A 24,979-nucleotide genomic window follows, 5' to 3' on the forward strand; every position below is an offset into this window, starting at 1 on the left:
TAGGCAATGGCCTGCCAATATATGACAATAGAACTCTAAAGCAGAAAATCTGTATCAACCACTTGAGAAGCTGAACCACAAAATTTGAAGCAATTGGCTGAGAACTGTCAGTACTGGGTCATCAATTGTTTGCTTGGATAATTTTGCCCCTGAATCCAACTCAGGGCCAAAGAAACCCAAATATGGTTTTCAAATAAATCACGAGATGCTGAATTCTAGTTAGCCTGGCTCCAACCAAACAAAGCACATAAGACACTCACTTCTAGTTAGCCTGGCTCCAACTTCCTATAGCAAAAAATATACAAACAGATTATATCTGAATCCTTTCCAATTTTTTTTTTTTCTATAAAGTTTTCTCCTCGTCTACCTGCCTTTAGCTTTGTGCCAAATGCAGGCATCAGTGATTGACACCCTTGCAAACTCTAAATATATAGCTTGTGTCTTGTTCTCCTTTGGGTTATCTTTGTTTATTTACACATCAGGTCAATAGAAAATGTCAAATACAATTCCAATAGGTGCCTAAAATAAATGGGTATGGTTCCTAAAATAAATAGGTTTAGTTTTTTTCCTCCTTTTTGCTACTCATTGAATTTGGGCATAAGCTAGAGTAGTCATATTCAACCCTCTGAGGTTGAGGGTAGCAGGCGTGACTGCCTTTGCTGCCTTTGTTGAAGAGAAATATTATACCAACTCAAACTTTATGGCAGAAAAAATAAATATCTATTTAAGATATTGAAAATTTGGAGAGATTTGTAATAATATCGAAACTGACCATAAATAACAGAATTTTTTAAAAAACAATTATTTGAAATTGAAATATTAACAGCATAAAATAATTCATCTTTATAAATGATACCACTCAATGAATATTGACATATGTGTACAGTTGTATAACCATAACCGAATTCAAAACATAAAACATTTCACCATCTCACATATTTTCACTACATCTCTTTACAGTTAATCACCTTCCATCTCCCAGACAGTATCAAATACCAATCTGTTTACTGGCCTTTGTATAGTTTTACCATTCTTTAAATGTCATATAAATAAAATAATAAGGTATTTAGTCATTTGTATCTGGGTTGATTCACTTAGCATGATGCTTTTGAGATTCATATTACGTTATTACATGCAAAATGATGTGAAAATAAAGGGAAAGCCATGGATAATCAGCAAACAGTGGCACTAATTCCAGAAAAAAGTGAATAGGAGTCCTATAGTCACAGCTGGTCTACAGATCATAGAATTCCCTGGAAGAGAGTCTTCAGGGCAAAAAAAAGATATCAATGGATAGAACAAATCATCAATATTAAATGAACAATTGATAATTAATGAAGATTAACATTAATAAGTTTTATAAACCATTATTTAGAGATATAGGTTTACTCACCGGTTTCAATAAAATTAAAAATACCCCTCAGTGTTTTTGTGGAGGATGACTGAGGTGACCAAGCTGAGATCTTGGAACAACTTTTTTTTTCTGATAATTTTTTGTGTGAGCATTTTTATTCTAAAAAAAGACTAATAATAATAATAAATAAATAATTTGGCAAAGAATTGTAGATATAATGAATAAGAAAAGTTGAGAAAATGAATAAATAAAGATAAAAATAAGAGCTTAGAGAATTCTGGGAAAATGTGGAGTAGGATATACCAGAAATCCATCTCTCAACTCAGACAACAATTAAACTGGCAGGATTGTCTGATGTGACTATTTTCGAACTTTGGAATCTATCGAAGTCATTCAATGTCCAGAAGGAGGCTTGGACAGTCAATTGTGGCTAATGTTGGTCAATTTTAGTTTTAGCTTGGCAACAGCCACCTATCCTCCACCTCCCTCCCCTATGGTAGGCAACTATGTACATATTCCTGGAGCAATATACATACATTTTGTAAGATCAAAGGTGAGTAATAAGGACACTGTTCTCCAAATGTCAGCCATCGGTGTTTTGATCACTGATTTCTTCTTCTAATCCTGGAGGGGCAGAGACAGAAGCAGTCAGTCATTGCTGCTGCATCTCTTCATATTGTTGCAAGCCACTCCCTCTGCAGCTGAAATAACTTCCGGGGCAGTGCCTTTTCATCTTCTTCATTTTTATCTTTTTCCTCTTTTGGGAGGCAGGCATTAAAGAGTAGGACATACAAAAGCAACCACAAATATAGGGAAAATTAGAAAGTCACAGTGCAAAGGCACAGGATCAGAAAATACTTGAAAAGATGTTAAGATTATATGTGGGCCCAGAGAGCTGTCTTTAAAAAAGAAAAAAAAATAGAGAGAGAGAGAGAGAACGAAAATGAATTAATGCTCTGGAAATTGGAAGAGAGTACATGATGTTGTCTCAACTAAAATCAAGGCACAAAGGAGATCAATGGGTGAGATTCAAAGAAATTTTCAAATACGAAGGGAAGTGAAGTAGACAAATCTATGCCTGTTGTCTGCTTATTTAGGCCACTAGTTAACAAGTCTTGAAACCACTTGCATCAAAAAGGGTAATAAACTCAGCCATTACCATTAGCAGATGCCCACTCTTACCAGAACTTCACTTGCTCATTCCTATGATGGCATTCTTTCACCACAGCACATAATCATAGACAATGACTGAGGAGAGGTTTTCTTAATAGAAATTTAAGGGAACGGAAAAAGCATTTCTGACATTAAGACAATAAACAGAACCTAGTACTTGGAGGAATGCAGCCAGGACCGTTCCACTCTAGGCCAAGCATCAAGAATCACAGAGAATGATTAGGCCCCATGGCTTTCAATGCAGAGGAGAGCACTGAAAGTGGGTATTCTCTTTCAGCTCTAGTCTTGGAAAAATTTCAGTTGTAGAATAGAAAAAGTATTGATTGTAAGGACTCACACTAGAAATTGTAGAAAAGAAAATATATCTTGGTGATCAAGTTCAGTTTTTTGATCTAGTTGGACGTGCTGATCCCAAATTTGTTAATCAAGTCCTGACTCTTTGCTCATTACTTGAAAAATTCTAGGCCAATAACTTCTTTCTGTGCTTTAGCGTTGTCTTAGGCTACTTGGATAAAAATAATGACAAGATTAGCAAAATTAGCAATAATAATGATACATACAAATATACATCCGTTTTATATATTCATTCATCATGTGTTAAGCACTGTTTATAATTTATTTTATTTATAAAATTAGGTAGTTTTAAGCCCTTGAAGCTCTTTAATACTGATTTTATGATGTAAAACTGAAGATTTGAAAAGTGGTAGCACCAAGAGGTGACTGAAGATTGAATAGTTTTGAGATAAGTATCCTAGCCCTAGCCTCACCCTATCCTAGTTTTGAGATAACTATCCTAGGCTGTTACAATTAAGTTCCTCCAATACAACTATACCTTATTTGGTAGATTCAGATGCCTTCAGGATCCAAGGGGGCTAAAATAAAAATTTGTGGGGTAAAGAAGTATAATACTATAGGAATTTAGAAAGCAGTGCCTGGTCACATCTACTCTAGAAACATTCTGATTCAGATAAATTTAAATCAAAATGGTAATTAGGCAAAAATAAAGCTTCACACTGCAATTGGACTATAGGCATCAAATATTTTTATTATATATATAAAATTAATGTAAATATATATGTTTATTAGTTAATTTTCTTCTAAATCTCTCTAATGCTTTCTCTTGATGCCCCATTTAGACTCTCCTTTATCTTGGAGGAATGCAGCAAGGGCAGTTCTACTGTAAGCCAAGCATCAAGAATCACAGAGAATAATTAGGCCCCATGACTTTCAATGAAGAGGAGAGCACTGAAAGTGGGTATTCTTTCAGACCCATCCTCTATACCCCGTGATTGTTGCACACTAGCAGTTAATAGCTGCCCTTCTTCAAAAAATTGTTCTTGGGCAATTACAACCTATAGTACACAGCCAGTGATTGATTAATTAACTTGGGAGTAGAAAGGGAGTCTTTTTGACTCAAAGAGAAGACTAACTCCATGAATATAAGTCAAGCTCCAGAGTTTCACCACACGAGCAGGCTGAGGGAAGTCTACATGCTTACTTAGCTTTTACCTTTCCCCTTTTCTTTAGAACACTGCTTTAATGAATCACTTGATTAGAATTCATATCTCAGGCTCTTGTAGTTTATCTGACTTAAGACAACCTCATATTTTCCTTACAGAACATATCTTTCTATTATGGAGGTTAATAACCTATAGTGAAATATACCTAAAAGTAAGACAAAGCTAAATAAAACATATCATCTGCATACTAACTTACTAAAAACCAACCTTAGAAGTGAAACAAACTGTTATTTATCATAATAGGTTATGCTAACATTGAATGGATAACTTTACCTTTCCTTCCTATTTTGAAGATAAGTTCCAAATATCACAGGAGTATGATATGCTATCTTGGTCTGAACTTGAGCTTGAGATTCTCCCAAAAATGAAGTGTTTAATTAATCTTTCTACAAAATGGAGTAACCTATGCAAGACATCAACAATCATAAGAGAAAGTATGGAGGAATAAAAATGTATGTAAATGTGAAGGTAAGAAAAGAATACCAAAGTCTGGAGAACATTATGTTAGTGAAGATTCTGATTCTTATAATTGACTTTTAATCCACCTGTAATTCTCTTCAGAGTGCTTCAAACTACATTGATTTTTACTAAACATAAATAACGATTTTATTGACAGTTCTCATTTTTGAGGCAAGTTCCGGAGTCCCTGCCACATTTTGAACAATGGCTTATTGCTAGAGAAAAGATTAGGTGGTAAGTCGATTTCCCAGTGCACTTACTAAAATTTTAAATTCACACATAGTGATATACCCTATAGTAGAATCCGCACAAAATAATTTGGCTTTTTTAGAAACAAAGTTTATAAAGCATTGCAAAATTCAAGAACCTATAGAATATACAATACCGACAGTGAAGACTAATATAAAATATGGACTTTGGGTGATGATGTGTCAACTTAGACTCATTAGTTCTAACAAATGTACCCCTCTAGTGGGAGATATTGATAATGAATGAGGTTATGCATTTGTGGGGAAAGAGAGTATATGGGAAATTTCTGTGCCTTCTGCTCAGTATTGCTGTGAACCTAAAACTGTCTAAAAAATGTCTATTAAAAAAGAAACATCTTGATGGCATCCACAGGATGAGAATAGACTATATGCTCTAATAGAAAAAAAAAAAAAAAAAGGTCCATCTACTAAAACACAGCATTTTAACAAGACAGATCTTCAAATATCTTACACCACAAGATAATATATTTTTCCAAAGAAATGATAACAGAATAAATTGTATTAAGAACTCTATCCACAAAGGGCACAGCAGGCAGTTTGCCATAGGCTCTTACTTCCACAGCTATACAGCGATTTTCTTTCTTTTACCCTCTAGTCTGAAAAAAAACAAAAACAAAAACAAAAAAACCCTTAACTTTTCACTGTATCTTGGTAATATACATTTTTTATATCCATCTTAGTAGACAGAAAACCCCTGTATATGAACTCCCTCTTGATGCAGCAATAGAACTCTAGCTAGCATAAAGATCGATGTGTTCTGTACTTGGTTATGAAGCTGTCAGTAGAGTCCCTATTGTTGATTCATGATTTTGATACTTTATTACACACTGGTCTTTTCATTGAATTTCAGTATTAGAACAAAGTTATTGTTTGTAGTGGAAGTTTGGCATGAAGAGTAGGGAATAGAGAAAAGGCATTGCTATAGATCAACAATGATCCAGTGGCAATCTAATGAAAATTTATTTTCCATTACATGTTTGGGTATTAAATTATACTTGTGCAGAGTAAAGTATTCAGCTTAAGGAGAAACAAAATGACATTGATAAAAGAAAAAAAATGTTAGTTATTTCAAAATAAATGCTGTATATTAATTGTTTCAAGAATTATTCACAGTGTCTCAATTTGCTCTTGTCTTATCTAAAAAAATGGAAACCAGGTGTGGTGGCTCACGCCTGTAATCCCAGCACTTTGGGAGGCCTAGGTGGGCAGATCATGAGGTCAGGAGATGGAGACCATCCTGGCTAACATGATGAAACCCTGTGTCTACTAAAAATACAAAACATTGGCCGGGCGCGGTGGCTCACACCTGTAATCCCATCACTTTGGGAGGCCGAGGCGGGCAGATCACGAGGTCAGGAGATCCAGACCATCCAGGCTAACAGGGTGAAACCCCCGTCTCTACTAAAAATACAAAAAAAATTAGCCGGGCCTTCTGGCGGGCGCCTGTAGTCCCAGCTACTCGGGAGGCTGAGGCAGGAGAATGGCGTGAACCCGGGAGGGGGAGCTTGCAGTGAGCCAAGATTGCGCCACTGCACTCCAGCCTGGGCTACAGAGCGAGACTACGTCTCAAAAAAACAAAACAAAACAAAGCAAAACAAAACAAAACAAACAAACAAAAAAACAAACAAAAAAAAAACCCCAAAACTAGCCAGCCGTGATGGCAGGCACCTGTAGTCCCAGCTACTCTGGAGGTTGAGGCAGGAGAACGGCATGAACCCGGGAGGCGGAGTTTGCAGTGAGCCTGGATCACGCCACTGCACCCCAGGCGGGAGGACAGAGTGAGACTCTGTCTCAAAAGAAAAAAAAAAAAAAAAGGAACAGTTTCTTCAGTTATTCTCAGGCAGTGGAAGGGGCTAGCTCCATATGCTGTGGCCCTCAGCTGTCCCTGGACAAAGAGGCTTCAGCCCTTCCCTCTAAAAGGGCTAATGTCCCTTGTGGTGGAGCGTAATAATGAAGTTAACATAGGTAAGAATTCGTTTTTTGGGGGCCTCCTAAACAAATGTGTGTCACCAATACTTTTGAAATCTTTTGACACAATCCATGAGTGTAATGGCCATGTTTAACAACTGATGCTTCTAAAAACAACAACGACAACAACAACAAAGCCTTGATTTATAGTGCCTGCCAGTATCTGTGGTGTAAATATTTCCAACAATATCTACTTCAAGTTAATGGCATGATGTCAATGAACATTGGGAAAATGATGTGCAGTATCACACCAGTGTATTTATGAATATAATGAAACAACAGAATAATAACCTCAAGAGTATAGATAATAGTGAAATAGATCAAGCTAATTAGAAAGTGATGAATTTGAGTATTTTAAGCATTTATCTCTTTAAAAGGATTTACGAAAATGTACATTTATGCAATTTAATTTTTAAAACTGGCTGTGTTTAACAACCACTTTCAAAAACTCTTCTGAAAATTTAAAAATTGGCTCTCATGAGCCATTTGAAGCTGGATCCAAAATATTAAATATAACCACACCTTTGTGTGTGTGCGTGTGTGTGTGTGTGTGCATCTTAATTTAAGTTGTCCTATTATAATCAAAATGTAGTAGTCAGCCTTATATCCTTAGATATAAGGATATAGTCTGTAAATGTCAACTACTTTAGTGATAATCTGTTGGCTGAGATAAAGAAATGGACCATTACAAATATTTGCTTTGGGAACATTGCTTAAGAGTTTTGGGGACTTGTTCTTAAGACTCAGAACACTAAATTTCCACCTGAAACAAAATTTAGGATTCTCAAGTAGGCATGACATAGCTGTTATTAGTCAAAATAATGCTCTTAATTCTTAGATAGCCCTTCTGTCTCAAATTCCTAGCTGGCATTCTACCTTGGGGTCCTGTGGGAAAAGCCTTAGCAAGTATCCCATTTACCCCAATCAAATTATGGCTGTGAAACAAGATCCACCTTTCTTGATCCCTTTCCAATTCTTAAATTCCCTATTCTGGATTCAAATACCCATAGGAAGGAGAGGGTTTCCTAAATAGATGGAATAGTCTTCTCCACAAAAAATTACACATACAGACAGTAAACAAATGAAAAGAATTTCGACAGCTCCTTCCTTCCTTCCTTCCTTCCTTCCCTCCCTCCCTCCCTCCTTCCTTCCTTCCTTTCTTCCTTCCTTCCTTCTCTCCCTCCCTCCCTCTGTCCCTCCCTCTCTCTCCTTTGTCTCTCTCTTCTTTCTTTCTTCCTTTCTCTCTTTCTTTCCTTCTTTCTTTCTTTCTTTCTTTCTTTCTTTCTTTCTTTCTTTCTTTCTTTCTTTTCTTTCTTTCTTTTTTCTTTTCTTTCTTGCTGCTTTCTCTTTCTTTCTTTCTTCTTTCTTTCTTTTCTTTCTCTCCCTTCCTCCCTTCCCTTTTTCTTTCTTTCTTTCTTTCTTTTCTTTCTTTCTTTCTTTCTTTCTTTCTTTCTTTCTTTCTTTCTTTCTTTTCTTTCTTCTTTCTTTCTTTTCTTTCTCTCCCTTCCTCTTCCCTTTTTCTTTCTTTCTTTCTTTCTTTCTTTCTTTCTTTCTTTCTTTCTTTCTTTCTCTCTCTCTCTTTCTTTCCCATTCTTTCTTTTTTTCTCTTTCTTAATTTCTTTCTTTCCTTTCTCTCTCTTTCCTTCCTTCCTTCCTTCCTTCCTTCTCTCTCTCTCTCTCTTTCTTTCTTTCTTTCTTTCCTTCCTTTCTTTCTTTCTTTCTTTCTTTCTTTCTTTCTTTCTTTCTTTCTTTCTTTCTTTCTTTCTTTCTTTCTTGTCTTTTTCTTTTCCCTTTCCTTTCTTTCTCCTCTTTCTCACTCTTTTCTCTTTTAAAATTGAAGACCTCACTATAAAATGTAATCACTCTAGTGTTCTCTGTAACCTGAATATGTCCTATGAAGTTAGATTTAGGGGACGAATATTGCATAAAAGTCAAACTCTGAAAAATGTAATCTTCATTTTATATATAGAAAGATGGAGATTAGAAAAATGAAATAATTTGTCCTAGGTTAAACAAATATAAGTGCCAATATTTGAATCCAGATATGCCCAGTTCTAAAACTAATTTTCCCACCAACTCCTCTAAACTTAGTTTAGAATTAAACCTTAATATTAAATGTGCACTGGACTCAGGAGTTTAACTATTCTTGTTTGCAACATCAGTCCCTAAACACTCCTTTGTTTCAGAGTCTTAATCTAATCTCAAAGAAAGAAATTGCAGTCACTTTCAAGGGTGAAACACTATGGAAGAAGACTACTAAAATGGAATTATGGTAATTGTAAATAAAAGTAATTAAAATTAATTTATTGACAAAAATTAGGCAATTGGTTACTTATGTACAATATTATTATTATTCTCATTATCCAATGCAATCAAAATTATGTAAGATATACATGGAATCATGGTTTCAGACAGTGTTTTTAAAAAGTTTTAGAACATGGCTCACAGTGAAAAGCACATTTTGTGTCATTACAGAGTACTTGCATGTGTCTGTGTGTGCGTGCATGTACATACACATAGAGGTGTTCAAACAAAAGATTTGCAAAGCAATATTGATCCTTGTTGGATGAAATTTCGTTTTTGCAATTTTATCTCTTTTACTTATTTGAAAATGCTCTTCTTAGCTGCTAAATTGGTTTCTTGCCTACTAATAGATTACAAATTATAGATTAAAAATCATGTAAAATGAAAACTTATATAAGGTACAAAAGGCTTAATTGTTCTGGCAGCATTTTCTACCACATTTTAAAAATCAACCTTAAATAAATAAGGCCTGTAATTTTGAGTATACCATTTAACCAAATAGCAGAAAGAGGGATTAGAACATTCTAGAAGTTGCTTAGTGTTATTCTCTAGCTGTTGCTTCATTCTTTCCTTAAGGTCCAAACATAATATTGTGTGCTTATACCCTTATTATGGCATTTGCCATAGGCCCATCTTGTTTTTGATAGCTTTTATTAGTATGCAGTTTTTCCTTTGATTGAGGAGAAATGTTTTTCTCTGAAGCTTCCACACTCTCATCCTTACTATGACTCTAGAGTCACATAAACACTTCTTTCTTTTCCATGGCCAGCTTTTCAAGCATTTGAGGAATTATTTCCTTTGCCATTTTATGGGTCTCTTCCAAAACATAAACACACCCCAGTTAAATAATACCTTGCATATGTCATAGCTTTGAGTGTCTTCACTGTCTCCCAGCTCTCTATTTGGAATTCACTCTGATTTATTTATGTCCCAGTTAAAGCACTTTGCATAGAATGCAACACAATTCCTAGGAGTTGTTTCTCATTCACGCTAATTCTAACTTTCTTAAAAGCCAAAAAATTTAATCATAGATTCTTTACATATCCTCTTTAGCCCCATTTTTACTTTTGACAAATTTATTATGGAACATAAAATTCAGGCTTCAACTATAAATTTAGAATTGTTTTTGTTTTCTTTTTAATATTGCATATATAAAAGAATTCCCTGCTACTCATGGTTGATAGATAGATCGTATTATCCAACATTCGTTCTTTCTCCAAAACACATGTCTCAACAGAAACTATTATAGGCTCACTTAAATTATCTTTTGTAGTTTTTAAAGTTGAAACTAAAACTGATAATGTAAAGCAGTGTCTTCTACTGTTTATTGAATTTTTTTACTATGTGAAGATCCAGACTAATGACCTCCAATTCTCGCATCTTTACATATACATATTTTTTAAATGGCAGCAACTCTCATCCACTTAACAATCCAAGTTTTGGATGGGAAAGCATTTGGAGAAAGTGGGCCTGTTAGGGCTAGATAGTGGGATAGTGCCTATTTTCTTATCTATTAAATCAGAAAGAGCTGTATTAAATGTTTGCTTTGGATGTGTTGATTAAGAGGCACATAGGCAATTAGAAAATTATAAATTGCTTTAAGAAAATGAAGACAGTGTGCAGCCATATGAAAGAACAAAATCATGTCCTTTGCAGCAATGAGGAGGCAGCTGAAGACCATTATCCTAAGCAAATTAACAAAGGAACAGAGAGTCAAATACCATATGTTCTCACTTATAAGTGGAAACTAAACATCAGGTCCTCATGGACATAAAAATGGCTACAGTAAACACTGAAGACTACTAGAAAGAGAAGGGAGAGCAGGAGGGACCAAGGATTGAAAAACTACCTATTGGATATTATGTTTACTACCTGGCCGATGTAATCATTTATACCTCAAACCTCAGCATCATGCAATATATTCATTTAACAAACTTGTACATGTACCCCTCCTTAATCTAGAATAAAATTTGAAATTATTTTAAGAAAACATTAAGACAGCCATGTAATTAAGTATTCATGACAGAAGAAATTCCTTGACCTGGAACACCTATCCCTGTGCTGCTTCATCCTTCTGAAAGAAGTAAAATAAACAATATTATACTCTATAAAGAAAATTTTTATGTGCTATTATTAAAAATGGATCCTTGGTAATTCTTTAATTTTGTAATATTTCTTGTCTGCATGATGATTCTCAACCTTCTTAACCTTTATATGTCTATATTGTTCAACACTACTTTTCGAGCTCCATCAAAATTCAAGACAATCATTTGATAAATGTTTTATAAAATCCATTTAATTTACACTGCTCTGACTGGGCACTGTGGCTCACACCTGTAATCCCAGCACTTTGGGAGGTCAAAGAGGACAGATTGCTTGAGGTCAGGAGTTTGATACCAGCCTGAGCAACATGGTGAAACCCTGTCTCCACTAAAAATACAAAAACTAGCAGGTGTGGTGGGACATGCCTGTAGTCACAGCTACTTGGGAAGCTGAGGTAAAGGATTTCTTGGGCCTGGGAAGCAGAGGTTGCAGCCATCACTACACACCAGCCTTGGTGACAGAGTAAGACCCTGTCTCAAAAAAACAGAAACAAAAAACTACACTGCTTTTTACACTAAATTCATAGACCCAATAAAGTTAATTCTTCTCTAAGAATAATTTCATTAACCAGTACAGAAAAAAGTCTCTGCCAGAATTTAGGTATGTAAATATATCCAGTGCATTATACCTAGTATGATACTGGACACATGGTGGATAACTCAACTAAATATTAGGATTATATACAGAAACATTTTACCCAAATAAATAATTTGAAAGATACATAAGTAAACTTCTCATACAATGTTCTATTAATAATACTTATACCAGCTGATTGGACACATATTTTAAGATGTGACGCTTTGAATGTCTCCAGTGACATCAATTTCCAAAAACGTGTTTCTGAGTGTGTCCCAGTCATTTCAAGTTTATTGTAGTTAAATTCTACTGAAGTTCCTCTGCTTCTAATCTGGGAAAGCCTTGATCATGTGCAATATCTCTAGACCAACAGTTGGGATTTGGGTGCCCTTTTTTGCCCACCTTAGAGGTCTACATATTGGTAAACAAGGAAACAACAGTTTGGGTGGGGGATTAAAATGTTTAATCTATGACACATGATTTTTGAGGCTTACAGGACAAAAATATACATTTTACTTCTATTTTTGACTTTAATATCCCCGATTGCCAAATAGCTAAAGAAATGTATGTGGTTTCTGACACTTTCTAATATCTCATTTCTAGAATCTGTTCCCTTCAAGTGACCCTGTAATTGTGCATTTTGTTTTGCTACAATGGAATACCTGAGACTGGGTAGTTGATAAAGAAAAGAGGTTTATTTGGGCTCACAGTTCTTCAGACTGTATAAAAAGCATGACCTCAGCATCTGCTTCTAGTCAGGGCCTCAGGAATCTTCTAATCATAGCAGAAGGCAAAGGGAGAGCTGGTGTGTCACGTGACAAGAAAGGGAGCAGGAGAGCAAGCAAGGCTGTCCCAGACTCTTTTTAACAACCAGATCTCACGCGTACTCCTTGCTGTGGGGAAGGCACCAAGTCATTCATGAAAGATTCATCCCCATGACCTAAACACCTCCCACCAGGCCCAACCTCCAGCATTGGGGAATACATTTCAACATGAGACTTGGAGGGGACAAATATCCAAACTATATTTGATCCTCTTTTTTGACTATCATATACCACTCTGTTCTCACCCTAGGTATCACTAAAAAATACACCCTACCAAACTCTGCCTTGTTAGTGAGGCCATCTTATCCAAAGCACTTTAGACTTGGAAGCTGACATTTGCATGGTGATTTGTCAATTTCTCCATCTATTGTCTAGTTTTGCTTTCATAAAGACAATATAAATTACAACTCAAAAATATTAAGCCTTTAAGTAAAATTTACAAAATTACATTATTATTAACAAAGAACAGATGAAATGCATAACCTGTCTGTAACCAAGCTCTACAACTATGGGTCCTGCTTAGGAAATAAATTCTTTCTTTAAAAAACGAATTGGCTACAGTTTCCAAGCAGCAGATGAGTAGGTTTGAATCTAATTTTCTGCTACTGCTGAGTTTAATCTCATGATATCTTAATTTACCTCTTCACTCTCTCCTTCCATTATGTCTTTCAGATTCACCATGACAACTGCTTTTCTATTCACTTCTTCTCTAGTTTCTTCTACCTCATAATTTGGAAACCTTTCTGCTTTGCCCAAAAATGTTCTCATCCTCCAGAGGAAAGGTTACGTATTTAATCTTATGAATTCCTTTGATTCCTAGAAGTGCCATCAGGACTTTATTCCCAGAAACTATTATTTTTTCAAAAGTTTCTTAATGTTAGAAACAAAAAGCTATTTATTTATCTAGGATGTCCTGGATAGGAGCTAGGCCTAAACAATCAAACACAGCTGTGGCATATTAAACATGGCCTCAATACACTGACAATCATCCTACTGAGAGATGAGGTTTAATGCCCCTTTCCTTGATTTGGGCTAGCCTTAAAGACATGCTTGACCAGTGTAATGTGGCAGTAGTGTTACTTTGAGATTTCCAAGGTTGAGTCATGTAAAGGTTTACAGCTCCTGGCTGAGTTTCTGGAAACACTGCTCTTAGTTCCCTCAGCTACCATGTAAGAAGGGCAGCAACCCTACTGTAGAGATCATGTCAGGGTTCCAGAGACTGAATGGAGAAAAAGAAGGGCCCAACTGAGCCCAGCCCCACAAAGTTTGGGAGACACTTGTTGTAAAGCCATAGCTAACTGGAACATAATTCAACATCTAATGCATTTACAGAACTCATTGTTCAGATGGACAATGACAGTAGTAAGATTGCTATCACAGCACTTATTCCTGTAACAATGATGCAGTTGATATTTTGCATTTAATGATACAAAATATTGCGGGGTTTGAAACAAATTATCTTGATGTATCCAAATGACTACAATTTAAGTTAAAGACTATCTTATATTCATTCCATTCTATTTTATAATCACTGTGATTTTTAAAAATCTGTTTTAAAATCAATAAGAAGTTATTTTGAAATCAAATAAGTTTGGTAGATCAGGAATGAGGGAAAGGTATGTTTAGAATGAAACTAACACTATTCAAAAACTTCTAAATCTCCTTAAGGAACAAATATGGTATGTGTGTATTTGTTATATGTGTAATGAGTATATTTATTTATTTGTTGACTTTGTGAGTTAATTTGAAGCCAAAACTCAGTGTCAGTCTCACTAATTCTTAGCTTCTCTAGACTTGCAAAAAAAATCACTTTCTTTACTTTTATGTTTTATGACTGTGTCTGCCAGTTAAACAGAATCTGCTGGCATATATTCTGAGTCTCTGACTGTTAGACTGTTAGGCAGCAGAAATGATGATAAGAGAACAGCAGTCAGTGCCTAGGCAACCCTCTTTCATCCTGAGGACATCACTGATGCTTCTTTTTGTTTTTCTTTTGTTTCGAATACACATACACCTACATAAATATGGGGCTGTCATTGCACTCTACTGTTAAAAATGCCTTAATTCAATCATCAGAACCTGTATGAAATCTGGCAAAACAGAATAAAAGAAGAGTACTGGTGCTAAATGTGTTTGGGAGAAATCAAAATTGAATCGTAAATGGGGATGACAGCATTGTAGCAAAGAAACGTAATGCCTTTTCATTCCACCATCTACACCTTTAAAGGTGTACTCTCCCTTTCCACCATTTTTACCACTTGTGTAGTTAGAAGTCCCCCAAAACAAAACCAAACAAACCATATTTTGCAGAACAGTGCAGCTCTAATTTTACATATTTACTTTTTACTCAATAAAATAAAAAGTTCTAAATAAGTTAAATATAAAATATCATATTATTTTACCTTAAAAAATTTACCTTAAAATTTCTGACTATGATTCCTGTGGCATTAGAAAACATCCCTGGCATGGATTTTCCACAAAAATGTATTCAGTCCTTTTATATTAACTTTTTAAAAGTCGATTATTAGACTCCTAAATATGAAAAATAAAAGACCTTTCAAAACACAAGCCATCTAAAAAATTCAAATATTATAATAACAGAAGAAATAGTTATTAGATAGAAGTTTAAATAAAAACAGGTCTATGATTTCTAATCCCCTAATGAATCAGTTGGATTCTAAAGCAAAAATCAGATATATCTGCACAAAAGAAATAAAATTATGACTTCTCTGCGAAGGAGATCTGAATAGTTGTCCCTAGTGTAGTTGATTTCATTTTCTAATGACAATATCTGTAAAGAGATTAGGAATATAAAATAATCTTTGCAACAACTCATCAAACCACCCCCAAATTATAATTTATTAGCAAGAGCTTGAAGAAACTCCCTACTCAAAATATACCAACTAAGAAGAAGCTCTTCTGTAAACATCTTATAAAACAGATCACTTGCAAAAGTGAGAATTACTTCTATCTCCCGCACTGCCTATGTATCTATATATGCATTGAAGAATCCAGGAAACCTGTTACAGCACTACTAAGGAAACAGCTTCTGAGCCTCTTGAATGAGGAGCCAGAATTTGATAGCCTTCTGCCTGTACCACAGCTAGCATATATGATCTCTTGCTTCAAGAGATGGTATCTCCTCCAACTCACAGATTTAAAGAACCCAGAGGTACTGTTTTGGAAGCTCTGGGAGGAGCAAGCATAGTAAAGTACATTGTTTTGATTACTATTTTTGAAACATTTGATTTATTTAGAGTATTAAAGTAACAAAACATGTAGTGAAGGTATAGAACTTTCCATTTCTGGAAAATAGAGGGTCACTAGGAGAAAATTATTTGAAAACTGAAAATTAACCTGAGGATTGTAGTCATCAAGTTGCTGCTTTGCAAGGTAAGATCAAGGTAACAGTAGGAGATTAATTTAAAGAACAACCCTAACAAATTATATTTTAGGGTCATGGGAGCAAACACTGCAGAACCAGAAAAAGAAACTCTTCTGGAAAGATACAGAAGAATATGTCTTGGAAAATCATCTTCCGAAAGATGACACGACGTTTTACAGACTGCAATTGTTTATTTCGTGGCAAAAGAATAGACACAGTGAAAAATCCAAACAATGGCTCACTTGAGGGTATGTGTTATAGCACAGGTAAAACATTTTTTAAAGGAAGATTGATCTAGATGATATGAAAACACAAGTGAGCAACCTCTGAAGAAAATAGAAAATAAGAAATTATATTTTTAAATTAGTAGTTACTGAAGGAAATAATTGGTTAGACATGAAGAAATCATAAACAGAAGAAATGGATGAGGGAATAAAGTCCCCAGCATGACAAACTTAGATTTTCAGATTAAAATGTTTGAGTGTCAGATATACTAACTTAAAAAAAATGCAGTTGTATCTTGCTGGAATTTATGAATTCATATGATAAATAAAAATATGTAAGAGAGGAGAGTTTATAAAAAAGAGTTACGTATAAAAGAAAAAAAAATACCAACATAGGACTTAACTTCTCATCCACAATACTAAAAGTTAGACATACGTGGGATTTACAGACCTAAAAAAAATAGCAGACTATATATTCTGAAAATTTCCCCAGCTACAGAACACCTGAAAATGCTTGATAAAATATTACAGTCTCTCTCTTCTCACACAAACACACATACTTAAGTCTTAAGAAAATAAGAGAAAATTAGTCAGTACAAACTTGGGATGAAACTAGAGCTGCCCAGAAGATATTTGCTGACAAAATTCCTTAGGCCAACAACAGCTAGGGAGATGAAAGTGACATTCCTAAGGACATTGCAATGCCTTCAGAATGCTACATTTAAAAATGACAGTAGAAACAAAACGGTAGGCAATATAAAACAATGAAGAAATGAAAACAAATTTATAAACCCCATGGAATATAGAGAAGAGAGATAGTCATGACACCGTGTGCATAATAGCTATCTCAGAAGAAGAGAAATATAAATTATAATGGGGAATATCTGAAGATACAGTGACACTTTTTTCTAAGTTCAAAACAGATGGAAAATTACAGATTGAATGTGCTTATAGAATTACAAATAGGAGGGATAAGGCAAAATTCGACCTATATGCATTGTATTATTGTAAAAGACTACAGCAGACAAATTTAATTCCAAGTTGAAAGAGTCAATTATACATCAACTATAGAAGAACAATATCCAGATTTATAAAATAATTTTGAACACTATGCTAGATGTAAAAAATAATAAAATGATAGTTTTAAAGTGTTCAAGAAATGCACCTAATTCTGTAGTTCTGTATTTAGTCAAATCACCATTCAAATGTTATCGCATACCCCAAATGTGCACAAACATTCGAGCCCTCAGAGTCTTTACCACACAAAGACCCACATTAAAAATCTAGGATAAAATACTCAAAGATTAAAAGCATGAAATAATCCAGGATACACTAAAAGTTTTGGGTGTGGAATAAAGCTAAACTCTGGTAAGTTTATTTTTGTTAAAAAAAAAGAAGAGAAATGGAGTAGGGGTGGGAGCTGGTAAAAAGATACTAAGATAATGAGAGATTGGGGAGGGGTGTTAAAATATACCCAACAATTTTAGTCCAACTAAAATATTGTACTACCTAAAAGCCTAGCATTAGACTTCCCTTCAGTGTTGTCGTTAATTATCAGTGAGTCATTCTCCTTAATTTCTCAAGAATTTGAAGAATTTGTTTCTGGATCACCGTTTAGTCTTTCTCATATAACTTCTACCTTTATTCTCAGTGGTTTTGGTAATACACGTGGGTGATCCTCCCAACACTCTAGTCTCTCATTTCCTTCAACTCTCCTTAAACGGTGGTATCCATCAACCACTTTCAACCATATGTTCTCAAGGTCTTATCATAGAATGTTCGTTCTCCAGTAACTATAATCCTTCCACAAATTTCATTTGGTGCATCTCACTCATGTCCACAAACCCATACACATTTTTCTCACACCTTCTACTGCCTTAACAAAATCCTTTTCCCACTAATACAATCAATCAGTTTATCTCACTACCTTTTCACTATCCTGATTCTTTTCTATGGACTGAACTTAACTTCCATGGTCCAGCACCATAATCGCTTCCATGAAAACACCCTCCATTTCCCCACTCTCAGATTGGCTCATGCATCATCATGCTAACTTCCTAAGATCACAACTCTGATTAAATATAATTCAGCCTACTCCACACCCACACCCATGCAACTGAATGTAGCTATGGGAAAAAAAAAGTCATATTGACATTCCCACTTTAACTCATGACCACGATCATGAAGTGTTCTCTAAACGTACACTATACCAGATTCTTCTACCCATATATTTTATGATTTCCCTAGATAATTATTTTACCTTTTCTATATCTTAAAATTCTATGATACATGTTCCCCATGCTTACTCTCAGCTGATGAACTTTTCTTACTTTACTGAAAAAAATGAAATAATAAGAAGAAAACTTCCATAAACTCCCACAACTTCATTTACGAACCCTCCACCATCTGTACCCAAATTATCTACCTTCCCACCTGTTACTATAGTGAACCATCTGTGCTCTATATGAAGCCAATATCTCTACTTATATACTAGATCTCATCCCTTCTCAGTAACTTAAAGAAGTGACTCCAAAGATTCTTTCCTCTCTCATACTTGGTTAAGTTTTCCTCTTTATTATATAATTTCCATCAAAATAGAACTATGCTGATATTTTCCCAATTTTATGAAGTATTAATATGGCAATATTTTTCTACCTTTCTATCAGGTTATGCTCCGCTTCTATGCTCCTACCTGCAGGAAAACTTTTAAGAAGAAATTTCTTTACTCATTGTTTCTAATACTTGTATTCTAATTTTCTCCTAAACCCATTCAAATCAGGCTTTTCTTCCACCATTCCATTGTTCATACCCAGGTCATCACTAACCTTACAATTGCTACACTAAATGGCTAATTTTAAGTACTGTTATTTGAAGTGTTGGTAAAATGTTATCATGCGCTCCTCATTTTTATATATTTGATTTCTAATATGCCACACTCATGTGGTTGTGTTTCTACCTTACTTATTTTTTCTTCTTAAACAACTTTTTTTCTTTGTCATTGTTAAGGATTCTGTCTCAAGATTCACTCCCATGATTCAGTCCTTGATTCTCTTCTCTGATTTAACTACATTAACTCCTTCTGTGATCTCTAAAAAGCACTTAATTTCTTGTCATTCCCTAATTTATATTGAAAGCTCATATTTATTTTCTAACTCTAGATTCATACCCAGCTCTCTCCTCAACATCTCCACGTGGAGACCTAGCAAACACTGCCATTTCAAATCCAAGTTAAACTTTTTGTTTTTCCCTCTCAAACTTATTCCATGCATAATCTTCTTATTTGAGCTTATGACAACACGTATTCTAAGTGTCCTGTCTTAATAGCTGATCATTTTTCATCACATAACAAATCCACTGTTCCAGAAAATACTGGTTCATCTACCCTCACAATATAATCATATTATTTCTTAGGTACTGGATTAACATCTTGGTGCTTCCCACACATCATCATCTCTCAGGTAATGTTGATTTTTGCAATAAATGCTTGATTTCTTATTTCTGACAATTTCCTCTTCAGTCTGTACCTAAAAATAACAGAATGTTCCTTTTAACATATAAGCCTGATTTTGCTTTTCCTTCATTTAAACTCACCTAATGATTCTGCATCTTGCTCGAGTTAAAAGACGAAATACACACAGTAGCACACAAGGACTTGTGCAAGCCTCCACCGCCCTTATTTTCTTAGAGCTTACATTTTACCACTCCCCATTACATGTTCACTCCTCGCATACTTTGTCTCTGCTTCTTTTCAAACACACTATGCCCCATCTTGTCTATAGACCTGCATATTTCCCCAGTCTGGTAAAATTTTACTTCAGATATTATCATGGAAAATTTCCTAGCCTCCTTAAATCTTTGCTAAAATGTTACCTCCTCAATGGGCTTATTCTGATCAATGTATTTTATACGACAATCTATGAGTTCTACATCCCTTTATTATTTTCCATAACTCTGATCTTTCTAATGTTTTATGATTCACTTATTAGTGATGATTATCGTTTGTGTCTATTTTATGCATTGACATTTGTAAGTAAAATTATTGTGCCTGGAAGTTGGTAGGCTTTCAAGACATATTTATTAAATGAATGAATAAATATCAGATTGAAAATAAAAAGATGGAAAACAATTATGCCAGCTGAAAAAGAACCAAAATTCAATCCAAGATGAGCACACAGGAAAAATATATATTATAATAAATTAATACATTTTCAGGACAAAAAAGTAGAAAAAGCTATAGGTCACACACACACAACGGAAACTAATTCTATTGATTGTTAATTTCAGCTGCAGATATTTTTATGATGGAAAATTATTATTCTATTTCTATTTTCCCAAGGTCTCTAATATTTTAGATAGATATCTCATCTTCCAAATTCCTTTCAGTATTAAATTTCTTAGATTTTATCTATCAATGTTCTTACCTTTATTCTTGTCAAATTGAGCAATATGAATAATTTCAATCCCTCTTATTCTCTCATATTTTTTGAAAACACTTATCTCCTTCTAACCTACTAAACAAATTAAATATTGTGCTAAATATCATTTTCTCTCTCCTTTATCTGAAATGCAGGTTTCATGAGTGTGGGTAATTTTGTACCTATTGTATCCCATAGACTTTTTTTTTTTTTTTTTTTCCCAGAAAGAGTCTCACTCTGTCACCCAGGCTGAAGTGAAATGGCGCAGTCTCGGCTCACTGCAGTCTCCAGCTCCCGGGTTCAAGCAGTTCTCCTGCCTCAGCTTCCTGAGTAGCTGAGACTACAGGTGTGTGCCACCACGCCCAGCTAATTTTTGTATTTTTAGTGGAGATGAGGTTTCACTATATTGCTCAGGCTGGTCTTGAACTCCTAACCTCGTGATCTGCCCGCCTCAGCCCCCCTAGACATTTAATTGTGCTAGGCACACAGTAGGTGCTGAATAAAAATATGCTAACTAAGTAAATTATGTATTATATTTTCAGTTATTGAACCTTGAATTTCTAGGATATTTCATTCTTTGAGGATGGTAACTTATTTTGTTAATGTACTGTTTAATAATATTTACTCACATACATTGCTATTTAAAAATCAATATTCTCATAAATTATGAGTCTATTGCTTTCATTCACAGCACTGTCATTATTAGAATGTTGTATTATAACTATTCATAATATTGAATGTTTTGAGAACTTCTTTCTATGATCTGATTAATTTCAAGTTTAGGAACTTGTTTCTGTGCATGAAACTTTTAGTGGCTTAATAATTTAACCTTAGGATATCTCATCACAAACATTTTAGTGCTAATAAATTTGCTAATGGCCTCGCAACATGAAACTTAGAAAATATAATTTTCACTTGTATAATAAGATCTAGACTTAATTATCAAATTGAACTCAGCTGATTATATAGAGTTAAAATATCATATGTCAATAAACATTATTTATTTTGATATGATTTAGTAACAACAAAACAAACTAAGTGTATAATACCAGTGTAAACCAAAAATAAAATTCTAAGCTGCCAAGCCATTGGAAAGGCCCTCTTTTCTCCTCAAAGGCTATTCCAAAGTTAACCTGAAAAACTAGTTCAGGACATAATGGAAAAAGGGAGCTGGACATGCCTTATTATACCCTCCTCTCATTTAGAATTACTGATAGAACAGACTCTTTAAGTCTGATAAAAAAATATTTACAATCTATTCTCTGAAGTCAGCTACCTGGATGCTTCATGATAAAACCCTGGTCTCCACAACTCCTTTATCTTAACACAGACATTCCTTTCTATTGAATCTAAATCTTTAGGCAGTTACTTGACTCTTTCAACCAACTGCCAATGAGAAAATCTTTCAATCTACCAATGACCTGAAATCCCCCCACTTGCAGTCGTCCTGACTTTCCAGACCAAACCAATGTACACCTTACATGTATTAATTGATGTCTTTTGTCTCCCTAAAATGTATAAAAGTAGGCTATACTTGTCCCAGTCATCTGGGACACATGTTGTCAGGGTCTCCTAAGGGTTGTGTCATGGGTCATGGGTCATTCATATTTGGCTCAGAATAAATATCTTCAAATATTTTACAGAGTATGACTCTTCTCATCAACACTCTTTTTCTATTTCTTGAATAGAAAAACATTTTTTATGAAAGAAACTAGATAAATAATTTATTTTTATTCCAAAACACATGAACCTAAGAGTTATTAAATCGAAAGTGTTTGTGTGGTGTATATGTGTGTAGGCATGATAAATATATATGTTTGTGTGGGTGACTACATTTGTAGCTACGTTTGAGAACAATGAGGAAATATTCATGATTTCTTTTATTCTAGCATTGAAACTAGAGTAAGGGACAAAGTGTAAAGTCATCTACTAAATCACATGTAATGAAGTGGGGCCCGGTAACAGGAATGAGTGTGGCATGATGAAAGAGCATGAGGAAAATCAATGAGTCCAGGGCACAGTGAGATAATGTGAGTGTTGTATAAGATTTTAAAGATTAGTTGGGATCAGATTATCCAGGGCCTTGGAAACCATGACAAACCCTTCTACTGTTTATTCAAGTGCTATTTATCATTTCAATTACAAATTATTTTTAATATAAACAAAATAGGTGTACAGTAACACTTATATTTAAAATATATATTCACTGTTATTTTTACCTTGAGATTTACTAGATAAGTATAAATACTTATTAAAATTTTATAATATATTGACTTATAATATCACTCTTACATCAAAGTAAAATGAAATACTTTTCTGCAACTTAGCTACATTCAAATAGTAATAAACTTGCTGCATACCAAAAGAGGCAGTTCTCAAGGAAAGAGATTGTTTTTACTAAAATATGGTTCAAATTCAAATTTTATTTTTATTCCATAAATTCTATATATTTTATAATTTTGAATAAGTTTTAAGCAATTAAATACCAAGTGATGTAGTAAATGATACGATATACCTTGTTCCAATTGTGCTTACAGTAAACCATTAATATATAGAAGTAAAATTTTATAATGATACATATTTTGTATTGCTTAGTCCCTTGTATGCCTAAGGAAAATCTTTAGGAAAAAATGGAAGGTGGTGTATACAAAATAAATGTAGTGTCTATGATCCAGGAAGACTAATTAAATCTCAATTTTAAAATGCTCATTATTTACATGTCAACTAATTTGTTTCTCCAGAAAACTCTAATTAATTAAAACTTTATAATTTAAAGACAATCTATGGAACATATATTTTCCTTACATGGAAAAGCAAGGTGAAATATAAAATGTCGTAATCTTTTTATATTTTTTAAGCAAGCCGATAAATAAATTTACATCTCGTTTCTCATGTGGTAACAGCAGAGATTTATAATATCAGGAAAGTAAGATCTAATTCAATTCCTTGCCTAAAATATGTGTAGGTGAATCATGAGTCAAGACAATATAGAAAATATACAAATAATATGATAATTCTTAAGTTTATGTTTCAAAATTGTATATACTAAAAGTGCCAAATTATCTAAGAAATGAGAATAATTACAATTTTTATGTTTCTAAAATGAGCCATCTGTCTGGGTAGTTTTTTGGATTTAAAAGTATTCCTTTCTGCCCCAGTGAAATTTTATGGCATTCCTTAATATCAATAGAGAAAAATTTTAATAATGCTATTCAAAGATTAAATTTTAATATGAATATTCTATTTGAGAACTAAGATTTATTTCGTTTCATGTATCTCACAACTTCCAATATAAATACTTTCTTGACTCTAGCATGAGAAAAAAGTACAAAAAACTAAGTTTTTTTCTATAGTAAAACACACTGGAAGAAACTTGCAATAACTTATAGTATGTCTTAAGTTGCAAAGTTGAAGTGTATATGTGCTGTTTCTTCTTTAAAATATTTTTAGCAAAGATTGTGATTATACAAACACATTTTATTAACAGTTCTTTAAAATGAACAATGCTTAAGTGTCCTGAGCAAATGAGTATCTAATTTATTTTTAACAATAATCAGAAATTCTGAATTATTTCACACAATTCAATTATGACATTATTGAATCAAATATTCATCATAGATTTAACTTTTAATCTAGTTCTATAGCCCTATTTTCAAATAGGACATCTCCACTTGGATACATCATTAAAATAATAAAACTTGGTGTGACAAAACATGAATATATTACCTTAATGTCATTTTCCCCAACCTTACATCTTTTCACTATTATGGAACATAAAACCATAGACTCAGAATTCAAAATCTTTTATGGATAATTTAAATCATTTGTTTTTAAAAACCTGCTTTGCAGAAAGGAAAAAAACTTCTCACTAGTTGGGAGTTGGGAGTGTCACACCCCTTACATAAAACTGCAGGCTGTCTTTTACCTAGAGCACCAATCAAGACCATTTCTGAGAAAGATTTTGTGAGCATCATGGGAAGAAGGCTTCATGACACCCAGGATGGGTGGCGTTTAGTGTGTGCAGGAGGTGAGAGGAGACTCCCTGGCATTCCGGCAGAGAGATGCGTGTGATATCCTGGAGGGAAGATGTCTTTGCAATAGTAAGTTAAGAAACTTCTCAAAAGTTCCATAATGGATATACTGATAACAAACTTTTGGGAAGGGTTTCAGTTTGTCAACATAAAACTTTCAAAAAAGGTTTATTCCCGTAAAAGGACTTATTTCCTCAATACCACTGTCTGTCAATATTTCCAATACTAAAGCTGCCTATATCTTTCTCTTTCTTTTCTACTTTTCCCAACCAAACTTCTGCTTTTTCCTTAATAAAACCATATAGCATTGAGAATGTGTTAATTTTTTCCTTGTTTCTCTATCTTCAAGTCAACCAGGAATAAGCTTTTAACTG

The sequence above is a fragment of the Papio anubis genome, chromosome 14 (genome assembly GCF_008728515.1).
Source record: "Papio anubis isolate 15944 chromosome 14, Panubis1.0, whole genome shotgun sequence".
NCBI classification, from domain to species: Eukaryota; Metazoa; Chordata; class Mammalia; order Primates; family Cercopithecidae; genus Papio; species Papio anubis.